Consider the following 15,430-nt stretch of genomic DNA (forward strand, 5'->3'; position numbering starts at 1 on the left):
AGACAGCAGGCAGATCAAACATGGGTTTGGTAGGTTGTTAAGAGAGAAAAAGAGCAAAACATGTATCTGTTAGCAAACAACACAAGATTCACTAGTTTCATGGCATACAGAAGGAAATTGAGCAAAGGAAGTCTCCTGTTGGTGTTTCTAAGCCATTAAATCTTGCTCTTTGCCAGAAACCTAAGAGTTGAAGCAGATAAAGCCAGGAGCCAAGATAAGGTAAGGTCACTACATAAAGTAAATTCTGAAGCTGGGAACTTGTTTTTCAGACATGGAAGAGACTTCCACAATATTCAAATTCTGTGAAGTCAACTGAATACAAATACTGAATCCATGAAATTCCCATTGGATTTGCCACACCTATTTGAGAACAATGCCCCAGTCACCTGTCATCAAGAAAAGGTGATTTATATCCTGTCAGCTTTACACCTAATGTGTTTAAGAAGCCAGAGATGCAAACACAATCAGGCATGAGGTTGTGCACGTGTGCCTGGGTTCTCCCTCCATGTCACCCCTCAAGCATATGTAGACATAGGGAATAAGTGGCAGAAGCGATAGCTCTCATGAGAACATGGCAGGAAACACCACAGAAAAAGGCAGCCTTGTCCTGCAGTTTTTAAACCAGTGTTTACAATTCTGCTGTGGGAAGATGAGTCTGTTACATCCTACATGGTCTTGCACATATTCTCTATGTTTCTAACAAATTATTTCAGCAACACAATTTTTCTATCAAAAAGAACTTTTGGAGAATGTGAGAACATTTATCCATCATTTCATTGTCTGTACAGTCATTGTCTGCTCTACAATCCTGTCACATGCAGGGCATGAACCTCCACATCTCCAGGAAGTACCTAGTCCTTTAAATTTGACACTAATGAATGAAGAATCTGTTTTAAGAGATCCCTATGTCCAGATGCCTGGGAAGGTACAGTTTAATCCACGTTTGTCCTGATGCCCTGTTAGTCTCAGTGACTGCTGCTCTGGTTCAAGAGATGCAGGATGAGGCCCCAGGTACAATCATCTCTCTACAGCTACAACAGAACCCAGCACTTTTACTCTCAAGTGAAATAGCTTTTCTGCAGCCATCTTCCTGACTTCTCGAGTATTGAGCCAGGAGAGATACTGAGGCAGAGCACATCATACTATGACCTTAAGGATCTTTTTTTTGGCAGGGAATAAATTGTCTGTTTTTCATCTCTCAGCAGCATCAGCCTTCGATTCTCAGAGCTGTTTAAAGACCCAAAAAGACAGAATTATTGTATTATCCCTTTTTATAAAATCACAATGAATACTCTGCTAAAATCCAGGTTTTTATTTTCAGCAATTCCTTTTTATCTTTTTTTTTTTTTTTTTTGATAGCACAAAATGGTTTAATTCTGTCTAACAAGCAATTAATATGTTCTTCCAAACAAATCAGAACTGGAGAACCAAATTAACACCCTTCAAGAGTGATATATCAGTGCCTGATTTCACAGAATGCTTTACGACCCTTCCACCTAATCTAATGGATAGATTCTAAACATGAGAAAGCCCTAATATGGCTTGAATTTGAACACTTAGACTCTTTATAAGTGTGTATCACTAATTACAGCCAGCCTTTATTAAAACAAGGAGGCACCTATGTATTTCAAAGAAAAGCTTTTTTAAGAAATAGCAAACATTGAACACCACATTCACTGTCATTTTTATTGAGCCTTAGCCAACAAAAAAATATTTGACATTTCATTACTGAATACATATGAAGATTATTTGCAAATCTAAGATTATCTCTGAGGGCTGTTCCAAAAGTAATGCCTCCTACTTTATTACGTTGGGCCACAGTATCATAGGCAGATGTTGGAGGTATGGCAGCAAAGGCAGAACCTCCCACCAGTATTCCATTCCATGTTGTTGCTGTGTGACAGATGACAGCAGAGGGGCAGTCTGACACAATGGCACCTGACATGGAAATGTGGATGAAACAAAGGTGTGTCACTGAATTCCCCCATGCAGAAACAGTGGCACCCACTGACATTCATCAAAGCATACTGAATGTTTATGGAGACCAAATAGTGGATGAAAGCACAGTGAGGCAGTGGGTGGTGCATTTCAGCAGTGGTGACAGAGACATGAAAGACAAGCCACATTCTGGACAGCTATGCACAGCTTTCACACTAAAAAATGAAGAGTGTGGTAGCATTGGAATTTCGTAAAGTATGCACCAGGTGGGTCCCACAGATACTCACATGGAAACAGAAAGGACACTGTGTGGAAGTTTGTCATGACCTATTGAAACAATATGAGACTGAAGGTGACAGTTTCCTGGATCGTTGTTGCACCATTATCAATGACAATACACTTGGGCTCCACTATGAGCCCAAGACAAAATGGCAGCAATTGGAGTGTCAGTATGTGAATTCCCCTTTGAACAAGAAGGTCAAGATGCAGCTCGCAGTGGGTAAAGTGATGTGCGCTGTCTTTAGGGATAGGAAAGAGGTAATCTGTCTGAATTTCCTGGAACCCAGACAAACCACAAACTCTGACCTCTATGGCATGATGCTGAAAAACCTGAAGGCTCAAACTACCAGAATAAGGCCAGAAGAGAAGACAACCTTTCTCTTACAACACCATAACACCAGGCCCCATCCCAATTTGAAACTGTGAAACAGCGGGCCAACTCCACTCCATTTTTGTGAGCATCATCACATGCAGTCTCTTGTTCATTGCTGGCAAAAAATCCATGGCTAATGGCGGTGTCTGTGTTGAAATACAGCATTGTGTAGCTGAGAATTTTCTCCTTCAAATAGCGTTATTGTGCTCTTTGTGCCTGTTTTAGTTTTCCATGGAAATAAGTAGAAAGCACTACTTTTGGAGTGACCTATGTAAATATTAAACGTGCAGCAGGATCTAGTCAGGTCCAGAGATATGAGCTGTTAATTTTTGCCACTTGTCTTTCACTTCCTTCAGCTCATAAACAGCTCTAACAAAAAAAGAACCATGGAATCAAAACAACATATTCCTGGTAAGGTATGTTCATTTACGCAACAGGCTGTTCCAACAGAGCTTTTAACAAGATAGATGGAATTGGGTAAGTGATAATTTAACCAATGATTAAAATGTTTTCTCATACATTGTAATAATGCCAAGTTTTAAATCTTTTTTCCTTTTATTTTTTTTTTTTTCATAACTAGATCTTAAAATCAGTTAATTAGAGAGAAATTGCATTTTTCATTTTTGAGGAGTGTGCAAAATTGACAAATCAAGGTGTCATATTAAAAAATAAAATAAAATCAAACACCTTAGATAACAAAGGGAAAAAGAATATGATGTGCTGAATTCAAAGCTGTGTGTTTTCTGTGTCTTATGGCGAGCAAAAGTACCTGAGTCAAGGTAACCACACCAAGACTTATCTGTTTGGAATCCAGACAGCAGCACTGCAAGAAATGAGGGATACCCAAGGTACATCACTTGTGCTCCTGAATTGCTTGGAGGCTGATGTCCAACATCAGGGGACACAGCGCTCACAGGATTGATCCAGCAGTGCAAGAAGTTACACATCATGTCAGCACTGAGGCTGTACCATGGGCAGAAGCAGGGCAAAATTCCTGATGGTACCTCACCCGAACAGGGTAACCCTGCTCTGAAAAAGTGCCTCTGAAAATGAGACAAGTCCTGCCGACATGCCCGTACCACTCCTGTGCTGCCAAATCTGGCAGTAGAGGTTTCTGCCAATTATTTTTTGTTAAGGGAATTGGACTGTAGCCTATGATTCATTTTACATATAGTACAGCAAGAGTTGGCCTACATATAAAAATTCACACTGGTGTAACTGTGTCAGTTTGGGGTGTGATATTTTGCTGACAGTTTTACCTTTAAAAGACCTAAAGTAGATCTGGTTAAATCAGTACTAAGAAACCTTATACTAACTGAGGGTTTTTTCATCATTTTGAGCTAGAACAGGCTGACTGTTTATCTGTTCTTATGAAAATAATGTAGAAGACGTGTAAGGCTAAGCATATGCCAGAGACTGCCCAAAACAGAAAGCATCCTTAATAGCCCCTTTGCATCAGTCGCTTCTTCACAGGGAGAATAGTTGAGTAGGGCACCAATAATGAGTAAATATGTAGCAATAAGACTGTAGGAAAGTCAGCTAATCAGGTGTGCGTAAAACCCTGTGTAAAGAAATTTGTAATTACAATATTTGCAAGTGGAGAAAGATGCTAAGTGAAGTTACTATAGCCAAGTTTGCTATCTGAATGCAAAACTGATGTCATTNACATATAGAATGACTGTAAAATTTAAATGATTTGTTTTGGAGGCAAGTCTCAAAATTTGGACCATAATTCCCATGGTAAATATATCTGTAATTATGAAAAAAAAAAGAAGAAGAAGAAATGATTCAATTTCAAGGGAGCAATGTCTCCTACACAATTTGCAAAGTGTTACTGGTAAGAGCTACCTCGATCTCACTCTTGTCAGAAACATACAACCAAAAAATGAGCTTCATTTTTAATGCAAGCCGCCCCATTTTATTACTCATTTTAGTTGTAGAGAGGGAGAGATCATAATGCAACACAAACGTTTTAAGAGTCAAGATTTACACGGGGAAAAATTACTTTGTTAGCCAACTATAGCTTGTTTTATTAGCGTCATTTAGTTCTAAGTAGAGTGAAAAATGGAAAAAGAATTGTTTTTCATTTTTAACATTTCCCGCCCCCATTAATATTCCTCATCAATTTCAGTCATCAATCTCAGTTGGACACACGGAGACTTCAAACCTAAAGAGGGAGGGCTGCTTTTTTCACCTTTTCCACACACTACGTTCTCATACAAAACTAGTTTGGCAAGCACATGTCAGGCTCTTGGCAAAGGTTCTGACCTCACCATTTTAAGCACTGTTTTCTTAATATTATGTTGACATATGGCTATTGTGCTCCTAATCTAGTTATTTTGTGTCTGCTGTGTTGTTGCTATCTCATCTTCTGAATTTTCTTCAGGCAATTACTGTCAGAGGCATTTAATTTCTTCTGTTACATGTTAACCAGTTGCCAACATTCCCCTCTTTTCAGTGCGGAGAAGCTGATTTATGGGGCCAAAGCAGTATTATTGCAAGGTGTCCTAGGTATATCTGCATACCTACAAGGCCATCTAAAAATAGTCCAATCACACACCGAGGAATGGTAGAGAAGCTTTGGAGGGAATAAAGCTGTTCTTTTGGCCTTCACATGTCACAAAGCCAGAGAAAACACGCTATGTTGCTTTCATCTCTAATATGTTGAATAGTTGCCTGTGGTTAATTACACTGCATCGTGGAAGGTGCCACAATCAGGCAGTAGGATTAAGCCAGTTGAAAGTGATGTGAGGAAACAGATGGAAAATAAGTCAGGTAACCATATAAAGCAAGTACAAAAGCACTAGCCGTAAGTGAGCAAAACATCACATTTAAGCATTTTATGCTACGCAAAAAAAAAAAAAAGAAAACAAACACCCCTGCAACAAACAACCATACAAGCTAACACACATTGTTCACCACCATGTGCTGACAATATTTTGACCTTCAGCAAGCCGTAGAGGTACTACGAGAAACTGAGAAATGCAATAGCTGGCAGGCACAGATTTAACACAGGGATGGGGGAGTGGATGTTCTTCACATTAACTCTTGCTGATTCACAGCATGCTACATGCTGGGATAGGGAGAAGCTGTCCTCCTACAGTGCTGCCCTATCACATGGATGCCTCTATCCTGGCCATCCTATAATATTTATTGAAGTCTACTGCTGTTGTATGGTTCTTGTGTCTTGATCCAATGGCCCTTAGACCTAAACTATGAAAAAGTTGCTAACAGTGTATGAGGAGATCAGAAAGCATTTATTCTACCAGGATTCATGAGGCTAACATTGAGCAGTCCTCTGAAGAGCTTGACTGTAAATAACTACAGCACGGGCATCAAGTCTGGGCACTGTGAGCATCTGCTCTTCATCTTTGTTACTCTGCATTGTCCAGATTCCCAGTAAACAATGAAATTTCATGTGTCTCTGCTTAGAAAATGGGGATGTTAATACCTATACTTCTCAGGGCTACAAATATTCCAGCACAACATCAGGTGATCAGTTTTCCCTTTACAGGCATGACTGCTGGTCATAATGTTGGCTTTCATGGAACGAATTGCAGATCTCAAGAAAATCAGTGTCTAATTTTGCTTTGGTAGCTCATTTTGAATGCAAGCTAAATCCTTGTTTTCAGATTGTACCCCACAAATACTAAAATAAGCTCTTCTTGGAGGCTGAAAAATATACCCTTGACTTCTCAGGCAAGCAAGCATAGATATTTGAAGAGAAGGAACAAAAGACACGTGACCCATTACCATACTTCACAGTTTGTCACATTTTGCACTGAAATTCAACAAGCCATTAAGTCATTAGATAACAAGTACTTTTTAAAAAAACCTAAATATAGCCTATCCACAAACAAGCATCATTTTCTTTACTGATTTCTAAGGGATTTTTTTCGTACGAGTGCAGGTTACCTAGATGGCAGTTAGACAGATATGACAAGGGTATTGATAACACCATAAAAGCAGCGGTTACGCTTTACTTGAGCACTTAGATTAAATGGTATCTGTGGCAGCTAATCAGACAACTGGTTAGCAATTTAGAAACCAGTTTATTCATAAAATTAAATGTACCATTAAAAACAATGTGGCAATATGACTAAGCTGTGATCATATAGATTGAAGCATATTGGACAAGAGACCCGTTTGCAAAGTCCATGAGAATTTGTCTATGCTACAATATACTGTCAGCCATTGTCATTATCTTGTACAGATACCTAGCAGAGGAAATAAAAATCTGAACTAAAGAGAACCTCTTAAAATTCACAGTTCAGTGCAGTGTTGATTACAGCAGAAGCCCTCTTTTCTTTTCTGTCACTCCCATCCTTTTGTTCCCCTCCACTTCGCTCTTCTCCATTTCCACCTCCATGGAACAGTAAAATGGCATGGGTAACATGTGGTCTATGGGTCTTGTTGCCACTTATTCACAACGAACCACGTAGTTGCACTCTTTCTCAGCTCACACAGCTTAGTGTCCCTGCTGACACACATTTTCCTCCTCCATTGGAGAATGCCTGTGCAGAGGATCAGGATCTTGCCTTGCTGCAGGCTGCCTTCCTTTTCTTCACTCCAGGAAAGCAGAGCTGTCCCCACTTCCATCATGCATTTTAATTTCTTTTTCTTTACATCAAATTCCGAGCTTACATTCCAAGGTCTTTATCTTCTGAAACCAATTTTGAATGTAAAAAGATAATACAATATTTACCATACACATTAGTCTCTCCCATTACTGTAATTTTTATCTACCAATTGAAAGACTTCTTATTTTCCTTGCCTCAGCAAGCTGTTTTAAGGAATGCTTGATTATGATTATGTTGGAAGACACACAAAATTTTTTAAGCCAGAGATTTTTTTTCCAGGGCAGCAAACTATTCTCCTTCAACAATGACTTTAATCAGCGGACAAGTACTTGTACTGTTAATTAGCTTACCCCCCAGATTCCACATTCAAGAAAGCAGTATTCATGAAATATGAACTAGAAAGTACATATGTGTGATGTCTGCATGTAATCCCTGCATGAGGCCCAATACAAGCTACATAAATGCTCATCCATTTCAAACATCTTTCTGAGCCTTGTGATTCTAGTGACGCTTGGAGACGACGAGGCCGCATTTGTACGGGCAATCGTTAATTCTCACTCAACCACACATTTTGCTCACTCTTGTGAGCAAGAAAAGCCATTTTATTTGTTAACCTAAAATAGAAACCAATGGAGAAAACAAAATAAAAATGTTTTGAGGCAATGGGTCAGTTTCTGAATGGATTACTTGACACCATCCCCAAAAGCTAGTTCACAAAATCTCTGACTCATTGGTCAGAGAAATGGGGAGTCTGATCTATTATTCTGAGCTGCTAAATTTTTCTTTGTCACGGAGTTCTCTCTAGAGCTCACTCCGGGACAGTGGGGCACAAACCCGGGGCAGCACGAACAAAAGCCCCCCCCCCTTTTCTTTTTTTTTTTTTCTCTAGCGGCAATGCGGCGTGGCCCGGCCCGGCCACGTGCGTTTAGGGAGACGGGGAAGGGAAGGGAGATTGCGATTAGGTCTAACAAAAAGTAAGGGAGAAAAAAAAGGTGATCTGAGAACGAATGGCAGTTTAATACCTAATAACACTAAACAACAACAAGAGAGTTTCAACAAAGAGAATACCAAGTCCCAAATCTCACCGATGGGCTGTGGCGCAGGAAGCTCTGACCACGTTGTCTCCTCGCAGGAGCCGGTCCAGCAACGCCGTCCCTTCTCACTTCCCTCCGGTGCCCCTCCCACATGCCCATTAAGGCAGTTCACAGAAAAAAAACTTGTCCCTTTACTCCATTATGAAGCATGGTGTTCTGATGTGGAATACCAACACCAACCAAATTGCAAAACCATAACATTCCACCCCTTATTACACATCATCACATCATGCCTAACTTTTTCAACATATAAACAGAACAGTATTAACATGCATTACATATGCACATACACGATATATTATATATATAATATATATACATATATATACACACACATGGATCACAGGCTGCACTCCCCCAGCATCAAGTTTCCCCTGTGGCACACACTGAACATCCCCATCCTTCTGCATACCCACCAGGTGCACCCAGGTCCCTGTGCAAAGACAGTTCCACGGAGGGGCCTCCCCTTTCCAGAGGCTGGGAGGACCCAAACCGCTTTTCCCAGCATATTCTTTACATGCACCACAGGAACCTTGTCTCCCTCCACGGTACGCAGGGAGTTGTCTGTGTAGGGCCGTCTCGGTTGGCTGATCCTCGGGTGTTTACCAACCAGGTGCTTCTGCTAGATGTTTCTCCCAGTTCTTAAACGTTCCACCACCATCGCTTTCAGCGTGGTTTTCAGCAAACCGTTGTGGCGCTCGACTTCTACCAGCGGCTGGTGCGTGATAGGGGATGTGATAGATCCATCTATGGCGATGCCCATCTTGCATTTCACCCCTAGAAACTGGATTTCTTGGCAGGGCCCTTCACTTTGTCTCGCTTAATAGCGAAACCAGCAGACAGGAGGATCTGGATTATCCGTTCTCCTTTTTTAAAAACCTCCGTCGCTGTATCACCCCACACAACGATATCATCTATATACTGCAGGTGCTCTGGAGCACCGCCCTGTTCCAATGTGGCTTGGATCAGCCCATGGCAGATGGTCGGGCTGTGTTTCCACCCCTGGGGCAAACGATTCCAAGTGTACTGAACACCCCTCCAGGTATGAAGGAGCCTCCTGGCCAGTCACTATACGATGTTTCTGCCAGTCTCTACCAGTGAGGCTTATCTCAGCCTCCAATACAGACAGTTCCTGCGAACCCCCAGTCACCCCATGTATATGTATCCGTTCTGTCCTTCGAACCTGAGGGTATCAAGTGCACTGTGCACCGGTATCCACCAGTGCTTTATATTTTTGTGGTTCTGATGTGCCAGGCCACCGAATCCACACAGTCCAATACACTCTATTATCCCTTTCCCCCCCCTGGCTGAGGGCAGGGCCCCTCTATTGGTTGTCTGAAGCGGTAGAGGCAACCTCAGTAGTGGCTGACCTCTTTTGTAATTTTCTTACCCGTGCTCGCAGTACAAAATTGGGTTCGTCATGCCACTTCTTCATATCCTCTCCATGGTCACGCAGGTAGTTCCACATGGCACCACGTGACATAGGCTCACTGCGGTCCTTCACTCGGACAGGTGTGTGTTTGCGTCTGACGTGAGACTGCCACAGGTTCACTGTGGTTCCTTGCCGCAGACCAGCTCTTCTGCATGTTGTCCTGTCTTTTCTCCATTCGGTCCATTCTATCCACCATTTTACAGATGGCTGCGATGGTGGTACGGTGTGGCAGTAGTGAGTATTCGATATTTTGCAGTGAAAGGATGAGCTCAAAAATTTCAGGTCTCCTATCCAGCTCATCATACCTGTTAGAGTTCGTTAATAGTACACTGGAATACTTCACTGGTGCTGACCGTATGAGTTTCTTGCATATTTCCGGAGTACCGCTCACCTTTTCTGGGTCATGGTGATCCTCTGGGTCCCCAGGGACAAACGTGGGATCGAACAGCATTTCTGCCACAGCCATTTCTCTCAGGTACTGGATACCTTCCTCAGCTGTACTCCATTTTTCCAGTACAGGCTCCAAATCACTTTTGAGAAGCCGGTTGCCTTACAGCTGATAGAATCCCTCTCCCAGAGATTGGCGACTCCATCGAGACATCTGCTGATCCCTCTATCAATAGATGAGTCTCGAGCAATGTTTCCTAATTGACGAGCCTCATCGCAGCTTAGAGACATGCAGGAGGCCCCATTGTCCCAACACCGGAGCAGCCAAGTGACAAGGCGTTCACCTGGGAGTCGGGCAAACTCCTTTCTCGCACTTTGGATTTCAGTAATTTTCAGAGGTTTACGAGTAGAGGAAGCAGTGACTTTTCCCTCATCATCACTATCTTCTCCACGTCTGTTAGTCTTCTGGGTTGCCTTTCTCGGTGGTTTTGGGGAGGGTCCCTCACCAGGATTCTTCCTACTCCCTCCATCCGTTCCAGACGTGAGGACACACGTTCCCATCTCTGGCCTTCCACTGGGGCGACTGACACTGATGCTGGTGCTTCCTGTGGTCGGCTGGGATTAACTTGTTGCCTTCCCCTTAGGGTTTGGATCTCATTCTCGAGACTCTCTATCTTTTTCATAAGCCATTCGATCTGAGATCCCCCTGATCTCCCACACTCACTCAGGGGTTCTATTAATTTCCCAAGGTCCCTCTGGTGTTCAGGGGTGAGATTACCTGATACTGGGGTCCGATGCTTCTGGCCCTTTTCCTGAGTCTCTCTGCACTATTCTTTGCAAGTCTCTCTGCAATTTATAGTAAACTACTACAATTAGAGAGACTAACAACACAGTATTCCAATTGACACCCCAGTCATACTTAAGGAATTCAGAGCATTCGTGAGCCAGTTCAAGCACGGTGCCTGTGATGTTCGTTAGTCTGGAAGGGAGCCAGGCAGATATCTCTATCCCTGCCAGCCATCGGCTTAATAAATCTACCCCTACCCCCAACATCAGGAAGTCCTTAAGCCAGGACCACAGGAACCTAGGGACTATCAGTCCTACATACAGGGCTGCTGAAAAAAACCACCTAATTACTGCCCAAAACATTGCCCTGAGCTCTGCCCGCATTCTCCACCAAAAATGTCACGGAGTTCTCTCTAGAGCTCACTCCGGGACAGTGGGCACAAACCCGGGGCAGCAGGAACAAAAGCCCCCCCCCTTTTCTTTTTTTTTTTTTCTCTAGCGGCAATGCGGCGTGGCCCGGCCCGGCCACGTGCGTTTAGGGAGACGGGGAAGGGAAGGGAGATTGCGATTAGGTCTAACAAAAAGTAAGGGAGAAAAAAAGGTGATCTGAGAACGAATGGCAGTTTAATAACCTAATAACACTAAACACAACAAGAGAGTTTCAACAAAGAGAATACCAAGTCCCAAATCTCACCGATGGAGCTGTGGAAGCAGGAAGCTCTGACCACGTTGTCTCCTCGCAGGGAGCCGGTCCAGCAACGCCGTCCCCTTCCTCACTTCCCTTCCGGTGCCCCACCCCACATGCCCATTAAGGCAGTTCACAGAAAAAAAACTTGTCCCTTTACTCCCATTATGAAGCATTGGTGTTCTGATGTGGAATACCAACACCAACCAAATTGCAAAACCATAACATTCTTCCTGCTTCTCCAACCCTGTATCCGTGCAGCTCACTGATGAATCTTGGCTAGTACAATAAGTATGATTAAGAAGATGTCCTGAGACAGTGGAAGTCACCTGTGAGACAACAGAGACATGAAAGCAAAGGTCAGACAAAGTATTGCTTTAGAGCCTGGGTGGAGTTTACCTTCCATCCTGCAACAGAGTGAAAAATCAGGCTTCTGCTTCAGGACAATGGAAAGCTTAAGAAAGGAAAAAGAAAATAATAGTTGTTGTTTTAAAAAAACAGGAAAAAAAATACAACATGTAGGCTTCTTCTTTCTTCTCTTTATTTTCCTATATCCCTCCCAGCCCCATAATAAACTGGATAATAAATGGAAAGACTTAATGCTGTCACTGAATTAGAGCCTGGCCTCAATCAGTGTCTAGAATCCAATTTGAAATCATCATGCTATTTTCCAGGTAATAGATATGAAAGTTTCTGTAGGAGACAAAGCACCTGAAGTTGGATCACATCATCAGTTTTGTACTGATGAGACACTGGATGGGTTTTCTATTACATATCCAAAGAGTGAACATCTGTCTTACCAGAAAGCTTATTCAGGCTCAGCCAAAAGCTTTCATATCCAGGGATACATGTCATAATTTGAGACTAGTGAACTGGAGATATTCTGGGAGAAGAAACATGCCGGCAGGGAATATTTTATCACAGCTGAAATTGGTCAAACATGAAAAGGACACTCAAAAGAAAAAAAGAAAACCAACAAATAAAAAAAACCCAACAACAAAAACCCATCAGCGTTTGGGCTTTTCTATTCTGCTTTAATTATGAATTACTTTTACATTTTTCCTGTAATTCTTGCCTGCTAAATGTCCACTGGACACCTAAAAAGTGATACAGCCACTCTGCAAAAAAGATTTTCCTAACAGCAAACATGAAAATCTTAAATTGGTGCATGGATGTTTTTTATCATGAGGTAACAGGAAAATCCTCCCAAGCAGAGCCAGACCAACCTGAGATTTAGCAAGCACCCAGAAAGCAGCTGTATAAATAGCCAGCAAGATCAGACTTTGAGAAAATCTTTTTGCGAAGTACATGAGGTGAAACAGGTTTCTAACTTCAGTGCTCTTACTTGCCTGGTGGAGGCATATGGCTGCATTGTGATCAAGCTCTAAGTTAGGAATTCTGCTGGGACACCTGAAGCTGGGTGGAGTAAGTATCATGCAATATGTCCATGAAATAGCGCCTTCCCAGAGCCATGTTATGCTGCATAAGCCAGGCTGGAAAATTTAACATCCCAAGGCTTTCAGTAAACAATTGGCTTTGAGTGTTTAGATATCCAGCTGTGAAATATTATGGTCTAACTTAGAAACTTATTCACAAGAACAGCACCATCAATTTTGTTTTCCTTGCATGAATAAACCCTTTGCAAACGCATGACTTTATTTAAGAATCTTTTATACAAATTACATTCTAAAGCCCTTAATGGAATTTAATAATGTTATCAAGTATCTTATATCTGAAAGAAACTCCAGAAAACAGCATTGTAAAGACATTTTATGGTGAATGCATTAAAGCATTCAGTCATAAGACCGATGACCAAGGAAGAAACAAACTAAGAGACATAGGCAAAGGAGAAAAAATATGTTTCAGGAGGTGATGAGGCAGAGAGATACATCCATGAAATGGGATTACATACCAAGAAAAACTTACAGATGTTCTGATATCCAGAGAAACCAGCCATGGACAAGTTTAACGAGATACGTGGTACATGGAGGCTGTCACACATCTTCCTACACAAACAGCAACTCTCACACCTCGCAAATTAATTACAGGGAGAAGTCTAGTTCTTGACTGGTCTATAACTTGTTATGTCTCTAGTTTTTCAGTTCTTTGCCCTATAAAAGGCATTTATATTAGCACAAATCCAGCAAAATTCCCACACTATGGGAATAAATCCAACCCATAAACCATAGACATACCCAGTGTTTCTTGAAAGAAAGAGGAACATTTGTGAAAGATTATCCAAAACCTACTAGTGTTATTTATAGAACTTAAGTCTGTATTTTGAATTGATGATCCAACTTGTTGAAGAACTGCACAAGATGACTGCTGCCACAGTAGCATAGCCACAACAGAAAGTCTAGTCAGATAGCACTGAGTTTGGTTTCCACTTCAACTAAAAGCTATGGGTTATACTCACATTTAAATTTAATCACAGTATCCTGTGCCATTAACTTCAATGCTACTTCACCATCTAAGTACTTCTGTAAAAACAGGTCTTATGCTTCACCTTCAGCAACTCATTTAAAGTGTGTGTGTTTAATCTCTTTTCTTGTAAATAAGGGGAGTCCATATTTGGCAATGATTAATGAAACTAACAAAAGGTTTCTCTAATAATAAATACAGCAATTGGTGATCATTGGTACAGTGTACTCAAGTCATCTAGTTAAATGTAAATTGCCCTGAAGACATAGTAAAATTTTCAGTGGTATTACTTTATTTTACATTCCATGACACCAAAGTCTTAGTCTTCAGATGCACTAATGACTTTCAAATTCATGCTGATTAACCTACAAGTCTACCCAAATCCCATTTCACTGGGAACTGGTTGGAAGAGATTCAAGTACATCAAGGTGCAGAAGAGATGTGCATGAAAATTCACCACTGCTTTTGAAAACTAAGATAGTAACATCCCCTTCTAGAGGGAAAACAAACAAACAAACAAATAAAAACAAAATGCAACACTTGCACCTACTGAACACACCAGGGCATCATTAAGCCAAAGCTTAAACATAGAATAAGTCTCTTGGAAGAAACTGCCTCAGAGGAACGATTACTAGGCAAATTCCTCCTAGGAAAGGGAAGGGATGTGTTATGTCTTATTGAGCTTGACTGATGAAGAAAACCCCAAAGATCATGTGGTACATAGAAAATAGATATGCAAAATAATCACCTCCTGAATACAGTTTCTAAGTTGCATGGCTACTGACTAATTCTTGATTAGCTGGCTGATTCCTATGCATGAAGAAGTAAAGAAAACTACAGATTTTCCCACATAGCTCGGAGCCATGAGGTCTCTTTTATTGAATGAATTTATCAATAGAATTAGATTTTCAATTTATCTAATAAGTTTTACCTAATAAGGCAGTTTCTGCCATAATTGCTGATGTAAGGATAGGAGGTTAATCTTTTAAGCGATGGCACTGAACACACCTGCTGAGAGATGATCTCGATCTCTCCAATAAAACATTCATGGCTTCATGCCTCCTCTGTTGCACTTAAATCTATGTTAACAGTTTCAAAAAGCTAAAAAGCCAGGCCTATGTAGTGCAGTGATCAATAGCACCACAGTTAGATATCAGAGTATTCAGCTCAGTGGGATAAATGTTTAGTCTTTGGTAGATTTAGTAGTGGGTGGAAATGACAGATGGAATTTAAGTCCTTTGTTCAAAGGCTTTTACTCACTCTTCTTTTCTGTAAAGAATTCCCTCTGATATTTTGCTTTCTTTCCAAAGAGCTGAAGCAACTATCATTTGGCTTTGTTCTCCCTGGGAAAAATAAAGTAATAAAGGAAAGCAATTCTTAATGGTAGGTCATTAAGAAAAGGTTTAAGTCAACAGAAACTAGAAGCAGTATGTCCTGACAGCATCCTTTCAAATA

The sequence above is a fragment of the Coturnix japonica genome, chromosome 2 (genome assembly GCF_001577835.2).
Source record: "Coturnix japonica isolate 7356 chromosome 2, Coturnix japonica 2.1, whole genome shotgun sequence".
Classification (NCBI taxonomy): Eukaryota; Metazoa; Chordata; class Aves; order Galliformes; family Phasianidae; genus Coturnix; species Coturnix japonica.